Genomic DNA, 21,220 nt, shown 5'->3' on the forward strand with positions numbered 1-21,220 from the left:
TAAAGATATTCTATATTATTTTTATTGTTAGTTTCAACATGATAACCATTTTGACGTATATTTTTGAAACTCAATAAGTTTCTTTTTGACTTACTAGAGAACAAAACATTACTAATTGCAAATTTTATTCCTCTAGGCAAAATAAGGTTTTCTCTACCAAAACCTTCAATCAAGTTTGTAGAACCTGATCTTGTATTGACATTTGCTTCAAGCATTGTCAATGTAGAAAAATATTTTTTACTTTTAAGTATTGTGTGCGTAGTTGCACTATCTGTCAAACATAAGTCTTCATTATTCATCTTTGAATCAGCCAAAATATGAAAAACGTCCATAACTCTTCATTAAAAAAAAACGATTACAATAAGTCTCTTGGTAAAAAGGAAAAAAAAACTAACCTTGAAATGTAAATAATGTAAATAAACTGGTAAATGTTAAATACAGAAAACATAATGCAAATATTAGTTTTGGACATTATCATAATTAAAGGAAGTATTTGTTACTCCTTCATTAACATCATTTTTCTCTTCAGGAGACTCAAAGAAGTTCGTAAACATCTAAATGGGTCATGTTGGAAGGGTCAAATATATCATCTTGATAGACAAAGTTTACTTCCACATTCTTCCCTTTTTTCTTCAATGAGGCTTGATAGAGGTCGACTAAGTGCTTGGATGTACGACAAGTACGAGTCCAATGACCATTCATACCACAATGGAAGCATTGATTTTCACCACTTTTAATTTTCTTATTTTGTAGAGTCTTCCTTCTATGATCATCATTTGTGGTTTTCTTGAAATCTAAATGATTATTACCACGTAAAGTATAATTACTTCTTCCTCTACCACGGTCACGACCTCCGCCACGATTACGACCACGACCTCGACCTCGACCATTAATATTATTTTAAAATACAACATTCGCTTCAGGGAATGGTGTTGCTCCAGTTGGTCGAGATTCATGGTTTTTCATTAATAACTCATTATTTTGTTCAGCCACAAGAAGACATGATATAAGTTCGGAATACTTTTTAAAACCTCTTTCTCGATATTGCTGCTACAGGAGCATATTCGAAACATGAAATGTTGAAAAGGTTTTCTCTAACATATCTTCATCAGTAACTTTTTCTCCACATAATAATAATTTTGAACAAATTTTAAATAATGCGGAATTATAATCACTTACTGATTTAAAATCTTGCAACCTTAAGTGCATCCAATCATATCGAGCTTTAGGAAGAATCACACCTTTTTTATGATCATATCTTTCTTTTAAACTTTGTCATAGTTCATAGGGATCTTTTATCGTAAGATATTCAATCTTTAGTCCCTCATGAAGATGATGTCGAAGGAAAATCATGGCCTTCGCCTTTTCTTGACTTGAAGTCGTGTTTCCTTCTTTAATCGTTTCTCCAAGATTCATGGCATCCAAATGAATTTCAGCATCAAGCATCCATAATAAATAATTATCATCATTGCTATCAAGAGCTAGAAATTTTAATTTGGTAAGACTTGACATGGTAAACAAAGAACAAATAAACTAACTTATATTAGAAATTTAATAAACGTGTCAAACATGCATTCTAAGACAACTTAGATAAGTATCATATTATGCACATGATACAAAAATCAATGGAACCCATATATAATTCAAAACATGCATGTTAATGTACAATAATTAAAATTACAAATAAAAATTACATATATATATTATGGAAAATTAACAACAATACACATAGATCTTACAACATACTTAAGTAAATTGATAAAAACATTTAGATCTAAAAACAATTACAAAACTTATACTAATAGAAAGTAAACAACTAAATTATAAAGAACTCATAAACTATACATAGATCTTAAAATAATTGATATAAGAACCAAACATAAACGATCATATAAATCATAAAAAAAATTAAAGATGAACTAAATCATAATCTTATCATGAACTAAAAATATTTTTTAACAAACAATAACAATGTAAACGTAATATGTAAAATTACAACATGCAATAGGTATAAAATATTACATTTTCAAACTCAAACATTTAAATTATACATGATGTATACATGGATTGTTTCATGCAATATTCACAAATACAAAAAAAAAAACTAATATTATAACCTACCTTTTACAAATAATATAATTGTAGAGTGTCGTGTTGATAACGTGTTATGAAATAAAGAATAACGAAACAAACAAAGAGAAGAATAGAAGAGAGGGAGAGAAGAATAAAATTGAACTCAATTGTGGTGTGTCTTACAAAGGCACCACACTCCTCTATTTATAGGACATTGTATAGATTACATTATGGAATTCAATAGGATGAATGTTACAATATGAAATTGAATGTGAGAGTTATATGAAAATTGTAACCTATGTAAGTTATGGATATCTACATTTATAATATATCATTATATTTACAATAACTCTCAATTTCCACGTCATTATATTTTGTATTTCAAAAGCCACCTAAATTAATTTTCTACAAATAATAATATAATTTTAATTTTATATATCAAGCCAAACTTTTTCTTACAATTTAGTCTTTCAACTTAAATTTTGTGTTTAGTATTTATTGATCGGAAGTTTGAGCTCAAAATTAAAATAAGATTACATCATTAGTTTCACATATCATCATAATCTCGATAAACTACAAGGCACTATTCTATGTATAATCATGAAAGTGAAATACTAAACTCATAAACATGTAAACATTTACAACAAATTTTAACAAATGTGACCTTTCATAACTAATTAAGTTGGCATGTAAGAACATGCACACAAGAACTAAATTTAACTAAAAGTACTTTACAAAGCTAATGGGTTCTAAAACTCTAAAACGTGAACATATATAAGCAGCCTAACTTAAACAAATTTATCATGAAAATGTGAATAAGCATAACAACAAAATTTAACTAATTTGTCGAATCTTAAATTTAGTTGAACGATTTGTTTATTGTTGATTTTTTTTTAAAAAAAATGTTTTCTAGGGAAATTGTTAAAAATGACAAATTTGACGTAATGTTTACATGATATAGCAAATTTTTATATTATTGATAGACGTTGATAGAGATTGATATGTTTCTATCAGTCATATTGATAGACATTGATAGACTTCTATTACTGATATTTAAATTGATAGAATCTAAAATTTTGTTATATATTGTAAATATTTTAATTTATTTTACTATATTTAAAAATATTCAATTTTTTATATATTAAAATTATCACACAAAAATTAACATATTTTGATAATATATTTCATCAGTTTAAATACTATTTCAATCCATATACTTTGTGAGTGTTCATTTTATACTTCTCACACTTTCAAATAATTTTGGATCATTTTGGTCCTTGTACTTTCAAATCATTGTTCATTTTGGTTCTTGCACTCTCAACTTCGATTCACTTTAGTCTAGTAAACTTTAAGAAGTTGACCATTTTAATCCTTAAAAACGAAATGATGAAAATTAGGGACAAAAATGAACACTTTTTTAAAGTATACGGGACTAAACTGAAGATTTAATATTACAATAACAAAAAAGAACCAAAATTAAAAGTATGGGAACTAAAATGAAGTAAACCCGAGAGCATAAAGACCAAAGTATTACTTAAACTTTATCGTTATTATTGCTATTATTATTGTTTAGTTTGCTAATTTCGGTAAAAGGAATTAAAATTTAAAGAAGGAATCATAAGATATAAATGAAAAAGGATTAAAATAAGAGATTTTAAATTATATAAACTAAAATTAACGAATAGAAATAGGAAACAAATAATAAGAAAGTAAAAAGATGAGGATTATATTCTCGTAGCATGATTTTAGGTAGAGATGGGAAAGATAATTGGACTCCAAACAAAAGATAGCATTCAAATTGGCCAAAGTGAGTGTGTAATTTCACAATAAGAATTTTCTTTTTTTTTTTTTCCATTTTTAAGAAAAGAAAAGATATTTAATAATAATAATAATAATAATAATAATAATAATAATAATAATAATAATAATAATAATAATAATAATAATAATAATAATAATAATAATAATAATAATAATAATAATAATAATAATAATAATAATAATAATAATAATAATAATAATAATAATAATAATAATAATAATAATAATAATAATAATAATAATAATAATAATAATAATAATAATAATAATAATAATAATAATAATAATAATAATAATAATAATAATAATAATAATAATAATAATAATAATAATAATAATAATAATAATAATAATAATAATAATAATAATAATAATAATAATAATAATAATAATAATAATAATAATAATAATAATAATAATAATAATAATAATAATAATAATAATAATAATAATAATAATAATAATAATAATAATAATAATAATAATAATAATAATAATAATAATAATAATAATAATAATAATAATAATAATAATAATAATAATAATAATAATAATAATAATAATAATAATAATAATAATAATAATAATAATAATAATAATAATAATAATAATAATAATAATAATAATAATAATAATAATAATAATAATAATAATAATAATAATAATAATAATAATAATAATAATAATAATAATAATAATAATAATAATAATAATAATAATAATAATAATAATAATAATAATAATAATAATAATAATAATAATAATAATAATAATAATAATAATAATAATAATAATAATAATAATAATAATAATAATAATAATAATAATAATAATAATAATAATAATAATAATAATAATAATAATAATAATAATAATAATAATAATAATAATAATATATAGTCGGCAGAACTGACTTCATTTATTGGACTTCCAATCAGTCCATTTATTTGTTTTCCAAGTTTACTCTCTGTCTCCAAATGTCCTTACACTACATTCCATTCAAAGGTATTACAATAAAAAAAAATTAGTGCAAATTTGTAAAAATCATCTCTCAAACCATAATTACACTTTCAAACTCTAATAATAATATAATAATTCGATTTCTAAACTTGTAAAAGCGTTATAATTGAGCTCTCAAACCTACAATAAGTACAGAAAAAAAAAATCATCTTATATAATGAGTATGATTTATACAATTATGTAAATTTTGAGAGTTCAATAATATTAATGTTTGGATAAGTTTGAGAACTTAATTTTAAATTTTGAAAGTTTTGTAAGGATGTAATTACAACTATTATTATACTTAAGGATGATTTTTGTAATTTGTCTAAAAAATTATATATACACATAATTGTAAAGGCATTTTCAAATATAATAAAAATTTAAAACTACTTACAAAATATAACAAAAACTATCAAATTTTATAGTCTATTTAAGTTTTTCTTGGGATGTTTCGTAAAATAGTTTCAATTTTTTTTTGCTATGGATAAGGATTTATCTTTTTTTATAATATAACATTAAGATAATTAGAATTTTAAACTTAAGTACAAAAATGTTATAAATGTCTATTGTATATCCTTTTTATTTACCGGTCAAAATTACATTTTACATAACTTAGGTTGCTTGGTGCAAGAAATTCACAAGAGTCTTGCTTGTTATCTATCAACTTGATCCTATGATCTATTGATCTGTGCAAGAGTACTTGCTTTAGTGCGGTGTGTCAAGTTGACTATTGAGATGGCTAAGATAGTGTAGAGAATGTATTGTTTAGCATAACACAAATCGTAAGGTTAGAGTTCTTATTTGGATCTTACATATTTCTTCCACTTTTGATTGTTGAGTGAACCTATTTATAATTATCCCTTTCTATGATGTTCGTTTGTAACATGTAACATCAACAATGTGCAGGAAGGTTGTGACCGGACTTAAGGTTATAGAGCGTCAAGGTCAACCTCAACTTGGTTATTTCTAGATTAGTACGTATAATTCTTTTGGCTTGCCTGGTTGACTTGGAACTTAAATATCTAACTTTTTCCATTTGAGATATGTGTTTTCCCATGCCTCCTCCCAATTCCCTTGAACTTGGATCCACCTGGAGGTTTTAATTTACTTAGGATGACCCTCAACAAAGTCTATTATTATTAAGATTTCCTTCAATAACGACTTTTCTATGTTTTATCTCTTTAAAATATTAATAATAATAAGAATGTTATTTAAATTACCAAGACTAAATCGTTATTCATTCTAAAACGTACATATGGATTAAATCATTATTTACTAGAGTTCATGAACTAACTTCTTGAAGATGTGAAATATAAGTCTAAATCGTTATTTATTGAAGTTTAAAGACTAAATTACAAAAATACTTTTTAACCTAAAAAGAATCTAATCATAGGAAGGAATAGGGAGAAAAAGAAAATTGAGGGTATAAATTTTCTATAAACATAGGGAAGAAGGAAGGACGTACCGAATAGTAGAGTAGAGTGTAAATTCCCCAATCTTGTCCATCATAGATAAAACCACAACTTCAATCAAGCTCTAACTTTTTACGGCATAAATAATAATAGAGATAATACTAAACACATCCCTTTCCTCATCCACAAGCTTATAATATGGGCTTTTATATTAGGAAAACTTCAACTTCTTTCTCTTTTCTTAACTTTTGGTCACCAAGGTGTTGGAAATGAAAGTCATGCATGGAGCTCAGCCTAACTATTTTCGATGAGATCCAAGTTTTGTAATTCGATTATGTCACTTGTGGTATGAAGATGTGATTGCTTCTCTGAATGACATTATTGATTATGACTTGTCGAGGATCAAAAGTGTTGTTAGTAATGTTCTTGAACATTGTCGGCTCTTTAGGTGATATTAATTTTGTTAAGTGGCTCGCGTTCTAGTAACTTAGTCTCACACCAGCTTGCTAGTTGCTAGAGCACTTTTCCTCTGTTCTTGTTTAGGTTTGCTTGTGTGGTTGTATTTAGTTTTTTCTTTAAATGAATTCTATTCAAGGAAAAAAAAAAATTGGTTGTCTTCTTTTGAAAAATCTCATGGAATAATAGGTAGGAATTAGGATAGAGCACCGTTGTCTTATTATTGGGAAAAAGGTTTCCAATTATCATCATAGTAATAAATTGAGAAATTAAAAGAAAGCTACACAACTAGTAAACATGATAAGTTACTGAAAAACTCTCCATTTAATTTGAAGAAAAATAATGACCCACAAAAAACAAAAAAAAAAAAAAACAAATCAATGTGTGAAAATTTGTTATAACCGTAAAAGAGAACGCTCTCTATCCCAATTATACTCTCTCCCATTAGTAGATTTAGTATAGGTTGACCCCCTAAATTTTATGATCTTTATTATATATAAAATATCAATACCACAAGGTAGTTTTGTAGTAAAATTGTTTTTCCACACTCCCTAAACCCAGGTTTTGTTGAAATTTGTGTCATAAAACTCGTACTTTGTTATTTGATTCAATAAATACAATTATTGAATGCTATAATCTTAAAACGAATAAATTAAGGTCCCGAGGCTATTTTACTGAGTTTGTCAAATACACTTGAACTTTATGTAGAGACATAAATATGGATTAAGTTCAAGTTAATACCCCAAATAGTCTATAGTGTATGGATAAGATTGGGCACCTTATTCTGGATAAACACTATGGATGTGGTCTGCTTCATAGTTAGTACAAACGATGTAATCCTGAATCGTTCATTTAAGACATGGGAGTGGGGGCATCATATGTAAATGGTTTGCATAAGACTGGAACCACGAAATAGTCACTTTTAGTTATAACACCGTAAACTATAAATTGACTATTTCATTTATGATGATCTAGGTAACTTGATCTTAATCTTGAGCTAACTATGAACTTCTGTTCATTCAGTAGTATCCTTAGATCTGCATAGGTGAGGGCAGCTCATCATCGCTGGCTCAATAAACCTCCCATTTCAGGGATAAGACCGAGTGGATAGCTAGGGACATAGGGTGCAAGACAGAATTCACTCCTACCCATTTCTAGGAGAGTAGATAGGTTGTTTCCTTAAGGACTGAATCCAAGTTTTGAACAAGGGGTCCCACCTTCTCATTGGCCCGAGAAGGATTCAGGTTTATAGGTTGGACCTTAAACCAATTGTTCAATAGTGGATCAGTGGGTTTTAAGGAGCAAGATGTAATCTCGGGGTAAAACGGTATTTTGACCCAGCCAAGATTACGAACAACCTGTGAAGGATCAACTTACTCATCAAGTTATATCAGGTGGACAGAAATATATCTATAGTGAGGGGAGTGCAACTATGAGTCTATAGTGGAATGACTCATAGTTGACGAATGTTGATTAAGCTTGGCCTAAAAGAGATTAGCCAGTTAATCTCGATTCGTTGGAGCCCATGATTTATAGGTCCATTAGGTTCCCCAACTAGCTCATATGGATTCAACTAAGAAAAAAATGTTGAAGTAACTCGAATTGTTCGAATTAAGAAAAAAAAATAAACCGACAAATATATAAGATATAAGTCGGTAGAAATAAACTTTAAGCTTTGTGTTTAAATATGATTTAAATAAATATGAATATAGATTCATATTTAAAAGCTTGAAAAGTTTTGAAACGGTCAAAGTTGTAAAAGTCAACTTGTTGACTTTTAACTTTGAGAAACAAAACTTTGACCGGATTTATATTCAAATATGATTTGAATTTTAAGAAAATGAATGCGGATTTATACTCGGGAGGTTAGAATTAGGCAAGACGAAAAAAATAGTAAAAAATAAAAGGTTGACTTTTGACTATGAAAAGTCAAAGTTTGACTTTGACTTAATTGGTCAAATGACCAAAACGCTCCTTTGACCAATTACTTTATTAATTAACAGTCAATGGGAAATGTGGCAGATTATTGTGAATTTGAAGCCACTAATTCCATTAAGAATTAATGGATTAATTAGGTGTTGAGAATGTATGAAATAATTTGCATGCAATTTGCATGTAAATTTCGTATAAAATTTTTCTCATTATAGAATGAGAGAGGATGCTGTTTTTCTGAAAAACTAGCTAAACGATACACTACCTCCCTTCTCTTAAAAGTTTTACTTCACAAACCGAGTCCCACAACTCCGTTCTTGGTCCTGAGCTTAGTAGGTCAATTTAGTGGTTGTCCTTGCTCGTGATATTCAGGCAGAGAAGAAAAAAGGATTGAAGAAGAAGTTCAGAACAATAAAAGGTAAGTTCATCGTTTACCTTTTAGGCTCTTTGTTTAGGTCCATCGCATAGCACATGCATGTCTAGCAATGCATATAGAGTAAAGCTTGATCCTTTATTTCCGCTGCAGCATGTCTCTTGATATTTTTTCCATCAAGTTTAAGCCTCACTCCTTACATTTTTCTGTCCCTCTTAAAGTTTTTGTACTACTCACACCATTTTTTTCTCTTCGAACTACAAAATACATAAAGGAAATTAAACTAAAATTAGCATGCCTGATTAAAGTATTTCTAACAATAAAAGTCGTAAGCTTTTTTTAAAATATAATATTAAAGTAGGCAAAATATTTACCCTTTATAAAAAAAATCAAAATGAGCAGATTTTTGTCTTTTTGTGGTTTCTAAATAGTTTTTTTAATTAGTATTTTAGTTTAAAAAAAACCTTAATAATAATGAAAGCCTAGTAAATCTTATATATATATATATATATATATAAAAGAGAACTAAATGATTATAAAAATGTAATATAACTGCTTAAAATAAATCAATATCCAATAAATTTCAGATAATAATTAACCTAGAAATAAACACAAGGTTAGATTTCTTATCTTAAAAAATGTTTCATTCTATAGGGAGAAAAAACATTTTTAAAAAGTGAAAGTGATTTTCAAAAAAAAAAAGGAGCTATTTATCACATTTATGGTCTCCTCTCTTCTTTATTATCTTTATTATTTCCCCTTCATTTCTTTCATAAAGGCTCAAAAGTAAGGAAACCTCCATTATGGAAAAGATCACATCTTTAATGCTATCTATTCTCTCATCTTTTTCTTTTTCTTTTTTTTACCAAAAGTCATCATCCACATTGAGCAAAACACAAAAATCAAAATAAGGTCACAATCCATTATCAAAATAACACTCTCTTCAACCAAGCCACAAATCCTCTTCCTAAGTCACTCTTACTAATTTTACACAATAATTATATAAACAAAAAGGTTAAAAAAACAAAAAAGAACGGTTACAAATATAGTTATTAGCTATTCAAAACATCATCATATATATCATCATCTTTAAAACAATTACAAATATAACAAAATTTATCAAAGTTAGATCATAACCATGTTGTAAATATTGATCTATTACTAATAGATTATAGTAAAAGTTTATCATTAAATAGATTTTGTTATATCTATACTTTTTAAAAAATATTATTATATACTTGATTATTATTATTTTTAAAATTTGTTATCCATTATAATTATTATATATATATATATATATATATATATATATTCTTTAATGTACATTCTAATAATATTGTTTTAAATAATAAAATGTATAAACATTAAAATTAATCTAAAGCGGCTTTGAAATTCTATCAGGACAATCCTAGGTCAACAACTCCTCTAAAATATACATCATTATAACTCCTAGAAAGACTCCCTAACTTTTACATATTCTTTCACTCTTTGACTTATGTATCAATAATATATATATGTGACAAGCACCATATACTAATATGTAAGTTTTCTTTTTTCTAAATCACGTTTTTTTCCTTTTCAAACAAATTTACTATTAGTTGTAACTTTGTATGCAAGATGTATTATTTACTCTGCTCGAATTTATGCATTAACAACCATTACATCCTCATTAGTTTATTTTTTTCACAAAATTTTTTATCTCTACTCATTTGACATTATTTTTGGCATTTGATATTTTGTATCATTATCAAGGAGATTGTTGATTTCTACTATAATGCATGATTTTTTTCTTACAAGAGGATATGGTAGTTTTCAATAAATTAAAAAAAAAAAAAAAAAAACTTGATCTCCAACATATATTTTCCCTTTGAATCTACCTAGACCTTTTAATTAAGAATTCAACTAAAAAGTAATTTGATTGACCGTTTATAAACATTTTTTTGCCCCTTGTAAAAACTGATTTAAACCCTTAGTAAGTTGATTCAAACAAGTGTGCTAACAAATGATAAGAAAAATTACTTGTTCTGTTAGCATCCAACTTCGAATGAGAACAAAAAGACTTAAGATACATATAAGAACATTAATATTCTATCTTAATTAATTATATAGTACCTAAGATAATGTTATCTTAGTTGGAAAGATTAAAGGAAGGAAGGAGAGAATACTTGAACAAGTAATTCCTCCCTCTCATATATAATATACATCCTATATAAACCACACACACAATTCAATCCGATTTTCTACATAAAAGCAAAATTAATAGTAAAAAACGACTATATCGTGACTTTATAATTCAAGAAAACGTGTTGTGCAACAAAGAGATTAATTTGAATATTGATGTGACATGAAGACAGGACCTTTTGTCGATTGAAAATTTGGTCAAATAAACTCACTACCACTAAGAGTAAATTTAAAGTTATATTAAAGAAGGAAAATGAACTTACCTTATACTAGACTTCTATGCTCTATCAAATTTATATTGTACATCAAAAGAAAAGGCTTGTCCTTGGTCTTGGTTGAAGCCAAGATCTTCTTTTTCGATGAAGAGTCACGTTCCGTCCCCCACGCATCCTTAACCATGCTATACGAAACGGAATGCAACTAGAAACTTTGACCTTTAAACAATTAAGCAATTTAAAACCAAACTTAAGCAACAGAACCATAGTAATTTTAATATCACAAACCACTTCTCATAACTTAAAACCATGAAGTCTACAAATATCTCTTTCCAAACTTCCTTACTACTTGAAATATAACGAATAAACTTAAACGTCTTGCTTGGCTTCCTCGTCTAGAAATCCATCTCATCCTTCCTTGCTTGGTTTTAAAGCCTGATCATTCGAGGAGGGAAAACTTAAATCAGAAGTCGATGACTTAGTGAGTGATACTTTGAAAACCTTTTGAGAAAATACATAAATCATTTTCACTTTACAAATACAGGCTCAACGTCTAATTTCATAAAACATATAAATACACATTAGTCCTATACTATTCCTTTCGCAAAAAACATGAATCCCTCCCACGTATAGAATACTATGATGACTGCATCATCATCAGTAACTCTTGGAATTTCACTGATTCACTTCTTGTTGCTCATGCCACTAACACAATCGCATTGGTTAGTCTATCACTGTGCATGTGGTCAGCTCACCCCATAGTTGTCTTGACTCATTATGTGCACATAATTAGCTAGCTCATTGATAGAAATGTGACTAATGGTTTACTCTTAAGCGAAACATACAATACAAACAAATAATTCATCTTTAGGAAACATTCAAGCTTTCATTAAGATCAAATCATTCAGAACTTTATTAAAGACATTAACAAAGTATAACACAAGCTTCTTTTAATCATTAACAAAGTAATACATGCTTCAAGATTAGCATAACAACATAGAAAACAGAAAGAAAGATTTTAAATCTTTGAACAGTCTTTTGAAAGTTCACTACTAGGTATCCTTTCTTTCTCTGAACACCTAACCCAAAAGTTTTCTTCTCCTCTGAGAGCTTCTCGGTAACACAATAATCCTTAAGTATTTTCTTGACAAAAACTCATAATAATACTCATTTTCTTCTGTCTTAACTCTTATTAACCCTAAATTGGATTACTCATCTCTTAATTTTCCAAAACTCGTCAGCTCATGCTTGGTCTCAAAATGCATGTAATATGCTTAAGACACCTGGATTCTCGGCCAAGATCGATTCGAGATCCACCGAGATCATCAACTAAACACTTCCCTATCACCAGTCCTTGACCGACATAACCTTGAGATAGCCTAGAGATCCTTCAAATTCCTCTTTTACCTTCAATCTCGACCAGCCTCGTGTACGAGATTCCTTAATAATTTCCTTTCTGCTTCTAGTCTCGATCGAGTAATACCCTGAGATGGCTTGAGACCCACTCTAAAACCCTCATATTTTTCATCTTGGTAGTCCTGCACCGAGATGCCCCTGACATACCACCGGGATTTGCTATTTGCTTTCTATCTTGCCTGAGATTACTCAAGGTTGCCTCGAGATTCCGTTTCAACTTTTTTAAGCTCGGGTCACAGAAGAGCATGCTCCATTCATCAAATAGAGAGGATTGACCTTGATTGAGGTCGAAGTTGAGTAGGTTAGTTTAGACTTTTAACATAACCATCTTTTTATGCTTCATTTGGCATATGGGATGTGGGTTTCTAGCTCTGAGTTTTACACTTTCTTAATTTAATGAACTCCACAAAGTCAATCCTGCCTTTTAGTCCAAATCTACCTATAATAATTACTGTATTTTAAAAAAAAAATAAGGAAAATATTAATTTGTGAAGTGCTTCATTGTATTAGCTCACCTACACTAAACCCTTCTACCTCTAAAGAGTGTTTGGGGAAGGAAAGAATAAAGGGAGAAAAGAATAAAGAAAAGGGAGGATTATGAAAAGAAAGGATTATAGTAATTCTTATTTGAAGAAAGGAATAAGTGGAAATATTAAGAGAGATTATTTCTAATATTTGTTTGGGGAAATGAATATGACAAAAAAATTATTATTTCATTTTTAAAATTAGTACAAATATATTTTTTAAAAAAATTCATATCGTAAATCAAATACACAAATATTCGTATTTTATTTACCAAAATTTGAATTTTTTATCGGAAAACATGTTCCATTAGCTTTCGTAAATACGATGTCAATTTTAAACATTTTATACACAAATTTTCCATGCCAAAAAATTAATTTATGCATTACATGTGAAAAAAATTACATGTATTTTTTTAAATTGATGTTGTAAGTGCAATATCGGGAAATTGCATACCGTTAACAATTAATTTAAAAAAATTATTATTTCTTTTTTTTTTTTAAATTTGTACAAAAGTATATTTTTTAAATTCGTGATGTAAATCCAATACATAAATATTCATATTTTACTTACCAACATTTGAAATTTTTATTGAAAAATGTGTTTCATTAACTTTTGTAAGTACGGTGTTAATTTTGAACGTTTTCTACGCAAGCTTTTCGTGTCAAAAAATTAATTGATGTGCTACGTGTGAAAGAAATTATATGTATTTTCTTTAAATTGATGTTGTAAGTGCAATATCGGGAAATTGTGTATCATTAACAATTGATTTTAAAAAATTTATTAATTTTTTAATTCGTACAAATGTATTTTTTTTTTATTCGTATTGTAAATCCAATATATAAATATTCACATTTTATTTACCGAAATTCAGAATTTTTATTGGAAAACATGTTTCATTAGCTTTTGTAAATACAATGTTAATTTTGAACGTTTTATACGCAAGCTTTCTGTGTTAAAAAAATCAATTGATGCATTACGTGCAAAATAAGTAATATGTATTTTCTTTAAATTGATGTTGTAAGTATAATATTGGAAAATTACATATCGCTAACAATTGATTTAAAAAAACAACGACCAATATAATGGCATTGAAATGAAATGAAATATGGGAAACAAATGTTTTTTTTTTTCCGAATGCAGTTAAATGACGATATCGTAGAACTATATTTTAAAATATAATATTAAAATAATAAAAATATTAATAATAATAATAATAAATTTATTAATTTAATAAAAATAAATTTCTTAATTTAAAATAATAATAATAATAATAATAATAATAATAATAATAATAATAATAATAATAATAATAATAATAATAATAATAATATAATATAATATTACATCTTTTGAAAGAAAAAAGAGAATGATCAAGAAGGAATAAGAAGGGATTGAGTGGAAGAAAGAGAAAAATTAAAAAGAAATTGAGAGGAAGAAAGAGAAGGATTAAAGGATTAAATATATTTCTCTCTCCCCTTATTCCTTGTCCCATACATAGAAAAAACTATATAATCATTTTCTTTCCTTCTTCCAAGTACAGCAAAAAAGATTTAGTTCCCGTTTAATAATCATTTTATTTTTAAAAATTTTAAGTCTATTTCCTTCCCAAATCTGATGTTGATTTGAATATTTCTTAAATATAATGATTGAATTCTTAGTAAAAATTTAAAAATAAAAACAATTTTTTTTTTGGAAGTTAGCACATTTTTTATTTTCTAAAATTTGGTATTTTTAAATGATTAGTAGAATATAGACAATAGAAAAAGAAATTTTAAAAAACTAAATGATTATCTAACTAGTTTGGTAAAAAAAGAAAAAACCATTAAATGTTTTGTTTTTGTTTTTAAAATAACATTTGTTCGTTTGTTTTACATAAAACAAAATCCTACAAATAAATTCTAACTGCAATCTGATTCCCATCAAAATAATTATGAAAGAAAGAAGATTGGAATTGGAAAAAAAAAAAGGAGAAATTATTCACCAGAAATATTTACAGAATTGGGAAATTAACATTTAAAATGATTTTGCAAATTTGTTAGTTTGTAAATATTTCAATAAATTTGTCTTTCAAAACAACTTATTAATTAATACTTTTTAATATTGAATAAAACCCTTCTAAAATGAATACCTTTTGAATTACACATTAGATATATAATTACAGGATGATTATTTGCAACTTCTTAACATTTGATAGAAATTGGTATTAGATAATTCTTCATAGCTTCATTTTCTCTCTCTTTTTGCACTCTTTCGAAAAACTCTCTTGATCTAACTCTTTATTCCTTTTTACTCCAAAATTAATTTAGTGCTTCAAATATTATAATTATATCTAGATTTAATAAATCTACTTATAATTAAGGATGGGAAAATATGCATTAACCATCAATTTGCAAAGCCATGTTCTTATTATTTTTAAATTTTTATAGGGAAAATTAAAGTCAATAGTCAACAATGTTTTTGCTCTCTAAGATTTAAAGTTAATTAGATATATGTTTCTCTAAAAAAAATTGCATTAAATTGAACATGGGAAAAACTTTAGCCACAAGAAAGGTTCACCTTTTACATGATTTTAGACCCAACAATATAATCGAACTAGAGAGAAGCAACAACCAAGAAATAACAAAGCTCGAGTAAATATAGTTATATATCTTAGGCCCATTTTGGTTTGGTTTAGAGGAGTGAGTTTAATTATTTCGTGTTAAATTCCAAACCAAAAATGTACTCGAACTTGGTCAAGACCAAGATGGAGCTTAGCGCGATTGCTAAGGAGGGGGCATTTTCGTTCAATTATAATCTTGGAAGAATTTAGATTACGGAAAAGGAAATTATTTTGATGATAATTAATTGTTCTTGATTTCGAGATTTTCCAAATTGCATGCAAGGGTATATCTTAAATAACTTAGCGTTAGTTATAATTTAAGTGAAAAATGTTAATATAGATTAGAAGAAAAATTACCTTGTTCTATTATTAGCATGCAACTTTGAGTGAGAAGGAAAAGATATATATATATAGATAAAAGAAGATTAATCACTATATCTTTAATTAATTGTATATGTATGTGTGCTCTATGCCAAGATATATATAATCTTATTTTTTAAAAAAAAAGATTAATTAAAGAAAAGATTAAGGTTTCTCTACAAATGCATAAAGAGCAAATAGATTATTATTCCTCCCCCATATATTCCAAGAATATTAATTAGAACTTGTATGTATATAGGGATTTTAAATCATATCAAGAAAATTTTCAAGTCAATTGACCAGAGGCATGTATTTAGCGTTTTCCTCGAATGGGGAGGTTTGACCTTGATTCTCGTTAAAGTTGAGGAGGTTACTTTATATTTGTTGGACTACCTTAAATATGTTTGTATGATGCTTTGAAAGAAAGACAATCAAGTACATGTAAAATTTGTGTCTTAACATATTTAATTATTTACAATAATGCATTACATTTATGACTCTAGGATTTAGAGAAGTACATTATTCTGTAATCCGTAAAACTTTTTCTTTATTTATCTCATTATCATAGCTAACATAATCCTCATAAATTTGTGTACCAATTCTTATCTACTTTACGTTTTTGTATATTCTACCTTTGACAAGACTTTTGGCTCAAACTTTCCTCTTTCGTTGGAGCAGTATGCTTCATTCATAAAATGGGGAGAGTCAGCTTTGACTAACGCTGAAGTCGAATTGGTCAATTTAAACTTTAGCCAAACTATATCATCTTTTCATGCATTTTAAGTGTCATAACAGTTGTCAATATGCAAGAAATTACAGATAGAACTGCCATAAGATATAAAGTAACGATATTCATTATTTATCAATACTAATGGATATGTGACATTTATTTTTCTTCATGACAATTTTTTTAATCTGTCATAGATAATCATAGTTTTACTCCAACAAACGATGCAATGACAGCAAAAAAACGTAACTATCAAGAGTTTTAAATCTCACAATTTTTAAATGGAGTGGTAGGCCTTTTTTTTTTTTTTTTTTTTGTTTGTAGTGCACCGTACGGTTGAAAAGATAAAAGAGAGGAGGAATGAGAAGAGACAGAGGAGAAGAAATGACGTTGAAGAATGGGAAGAGACTATGCATGAGAGAAAAATAAAACATCGATGATGAGAACTAAATTGTAAATAGCCACCAACATGGGTGTGGTATGGTCCTCTTTCTAAGACCCTTTATGTAGAAACCCTATCTTTCTTTTTCTTTTTTTTTTTTTCTTTTTATCTAATCAAATCAAATTAGAAGGATGTAAATAGTGCATGTCGTCTTCCTTTCTTTTTTATTCTTTTTAATCTCTTTTCATTTATTTTCTTTTGAGAAATGCCTAAAGCAAAACTGTAATATGTAAAAGGAGATGAAAAAGAAAATCATGAGGATTGGGTGTTAAAAAAATTTGGTTCATGAAGTAGATTGATTTAATTTTATAGGGAAAAGTCTGTGTCTCAACAGATTTTGATTCCCTTTTAAAAGATCAAGAAGGTACACTCTTTTTGTTTCTCCAATCTCAGCTCATGTATTCTTCAAACTTGCTGAAATTAGGTGCCAAAAATTGGTTCTTCCAATGGACTGATCATGTAATATTTTCTAGTGGAGTCTTTGTCTATGATTCCCTTTCAAACATTGTTTGTACACCTTTCTTTCTCCAATCTCTCATCTGCCTAAATAGATAAATAAATCCACTCATCTCTTCTGCACTCCTAACCCTATTTACCCTTTTTTTTTAACTAATATTTACTCCTTGTCAAAATATAATTTTAAGAAAGAAATATATCTTTTTTACTTTTAGTTAGAGGGAAGCATGCAAATAGCTACCCGTATATATGTATATGTGTACGTATATATATACTTAGAAATGGTTTAGATTCTTACCCTCACTTGAGGCCTCGCTTAGAGGTTCGTCCAATATTTTTTGATTCATGTAAAAGGTTGAACAAAGTTCAATTGACAAAAAAAAAAAAAAAAAAGGAAAACTTTTAAATGTTAAAATTAATTTATAGTTTGAACTAATAATTATAAGAAATCAAATCTTTATAATTTTATCTAAATATATTAGTTTTACGCACTCCATTACATTTCATTTGAAAGTACCTTACGTTAGGCTTACAATTATATCGATTAAACTCATAAACGTTCACAAATGAATCAAATATTTAGATTTTTAAACAAAATTTCCTTTAAATTTTGTTTATGTATGTACTCACTCTAGTAATCCATTTTATTAAATCGACATTCGAAAAAATCTACATATATTTGAGTATTCATGCATGAATGATACTCAAAGTTATTCATAACAAATGAACTAAATTATTGTTTAACATATAAAAGCAACATGATATTGATCAATCGAAATCATAAGAAAAGTATAAATTTTAACAAAAGTTTAGAATTTAAATTAATAAAATTATTAGCTTGAGATTATAATGTTCTGTCAACATCTAAATAATATATACACTAATAGTAAATAAAAGTACCAATGAGTTATATATACATATTAAGAAGGTTGAAGAGAAGTTAACTTATGAAACTCAATAAAATGAAAGTTAATTTTTGTATATATAGTCTAAAATGTAAATAAATAGATTTTATTCATCAATCTTATCCCAAAGTTGACGTACTGAAAGTGAAATGAAGAATAGAAAGGTAGATTTTATATTTGGCGTTGAGACAAAATTGGACATTAATTGTTATGTCATGAAAATGATAATAATACAACAAAGTTGACATTTCCTTTCATTCATTTATAATATTGGTACTGTTTTTTGGAAGAAAATATTTTAAATGCCTCTTTGTTTCAATTAGTAGGCCATTCCATTTGTGAATAATTAACATTTTAATTCATTTAACCTTTTATTTTGTCCATTTGTTGAATAATTGACATCTTTTCTTTCTTTTTTTTCTAAATGTAATAATTACGATATCTTCCTATCAAATTTAATGAGTTATGAACTTAGTTGGTCAAATAAAATATCCAAATTTGATGATACTATAGTATTCTACTATAACCCATTCGTAGAAAAATTCAAATAAGCCATTAGTTGATAACTAAATATCCAAATTTGCTCTGTACAGTTACATTTAATTTTATTCATCTACAATGCAGCAAGTGTTGTAACACATGTCTGATTTATAGTAATTCCCGGTTCCCCAAATAGCCCTTAGTTATAAACAATGAAGTCTAGGCATGCTTTTTACTTTATACTGTTTCTAATATATTGTTTTTAGCGAGACAAAATGTAAAATTGGAGGCACATTCATCAAACCTTTTGACTTTCATCTGCCCAAACCTATATATTTCTTGGTCAATATAAAAAATATTATTCTTAGTCTTCTAAGCTTAGGCAAATATTATTATTAGGGTAAACTTAAAATGTACACTAATTATCTCTCTCTTTCATATGTACCCATCTCATTTTTTTAATGCAACGATTTGAATCATTTTCATTCTTTTTCAATTTAAATTCTACTATATCAATTGGAAAAATAGTGTAATTTCAAATAAAATAAAAATTAAGAAAAATAGGTTATTTTAAAACAAATTAAGTTTAGGGTTATTTCTTCTTTCTTCCTCCGAACACATTTTATTTCTTCTCCCTTTTTCTTTTTTTTTTTTCTTTTTATGCTTTTTTTAATAGGACATTGTTGAAAAAAAAAAACCCTTTTTTTATATTATTTAACTTTTTATCAAATTTATTTTAATTTTTTTAAAAAAACTAAATTTTAGAATTAGGGTAGATTTGAAATACATTTTAATTTAAAAATTAATTTATTTAAAACAAAATAAGGGCATATGATAACCACTAAGAATAGCGTTTTAGGGTATATTTTAAATTATTATTAAAAAAATTAAATTAAAACAGTCTAGTGGGTAAAATGGATAATCAATTATAATTAAGCTGTGGAATACTCTTTTTAGTTACACATTAGTAAAGTTCAATTTGGGTGACTTACGAAATTTCATATTTAATGTTTTTAGTTTTTTTTAGTTTATATTAGTCAAATCAAACTAATTTCTTTTGTAGTTTAGTGGCTAAAATGAATAATTAATTCAAATATAAAGTACATTTCATCAATTATGGACTAAAACAAAATTGTTTTTATTTCAAATATATTATGATTTAGATAAAAACTCAAAATAGTAGATGTGATATGAAACATCTCAGGAAAAAAAAACAGTAAATGATTTTGAAATTTTGTAAAAGAAAAAAAAAAGGATTGAATTTGATAAACAAAGTATTACCCAAATTATAGAAAAGCACGTTCACAAAAATTAAGAAAAAACTTTATTTTAAACATTAATTATAAATTTTGTTTTTTAAAAAATTAAAATAAATTTGATTGAAAAATATAAATAATATAGAAAACGTTAAAAGAAAAAAGAGGAAAAAATAAAATGTATTTGGAAATAAGTTAAAAATAAATTAATTAATTAAATAAAAACTAAACTAAAAGAAGAATGACAAAATAGAAGATAACAACAAAGAACAAAGAAAAATAGAGTGTTAGAGATACTTTGTATCAACGTGAGCTTAGTTCAATTGACAATATGTATGTTTTCGAAAATAAGGAATCACGAGTTCAAATAAAAGAAATTCTATTTGTCTAATTTGTTTTTTTTTTTCTTTTTAATAATCTTTTCCTCCTAATTTTTGTTTTCAAAATCATAGCATTTGTTTTATTCTATCCCTTAAACTTTGAAAAGGACAAATATCCGAGTCAAAATTAAGTTACTGACTTGTGAGGATTTGAAAGAATTAACTACACCCAATGGCCAATACAATACTGTATGGTTAGTATAAATCTC

This window comes from Cucumis melo, chromosome 6, assembly GCF_025177605.1.
Source record: "Cucumis melo cultivar AY chromosome 6, USDA_Cmelo_AY_1.0, whole genome shotgun sequence".
Lineage (NCBI taxonomy): Eukaryota > Viridiplantae > Streptophyta > Magnoliopsida > Cucurbitales > Cucurbitaceae > Cucumis > Cucumis melo.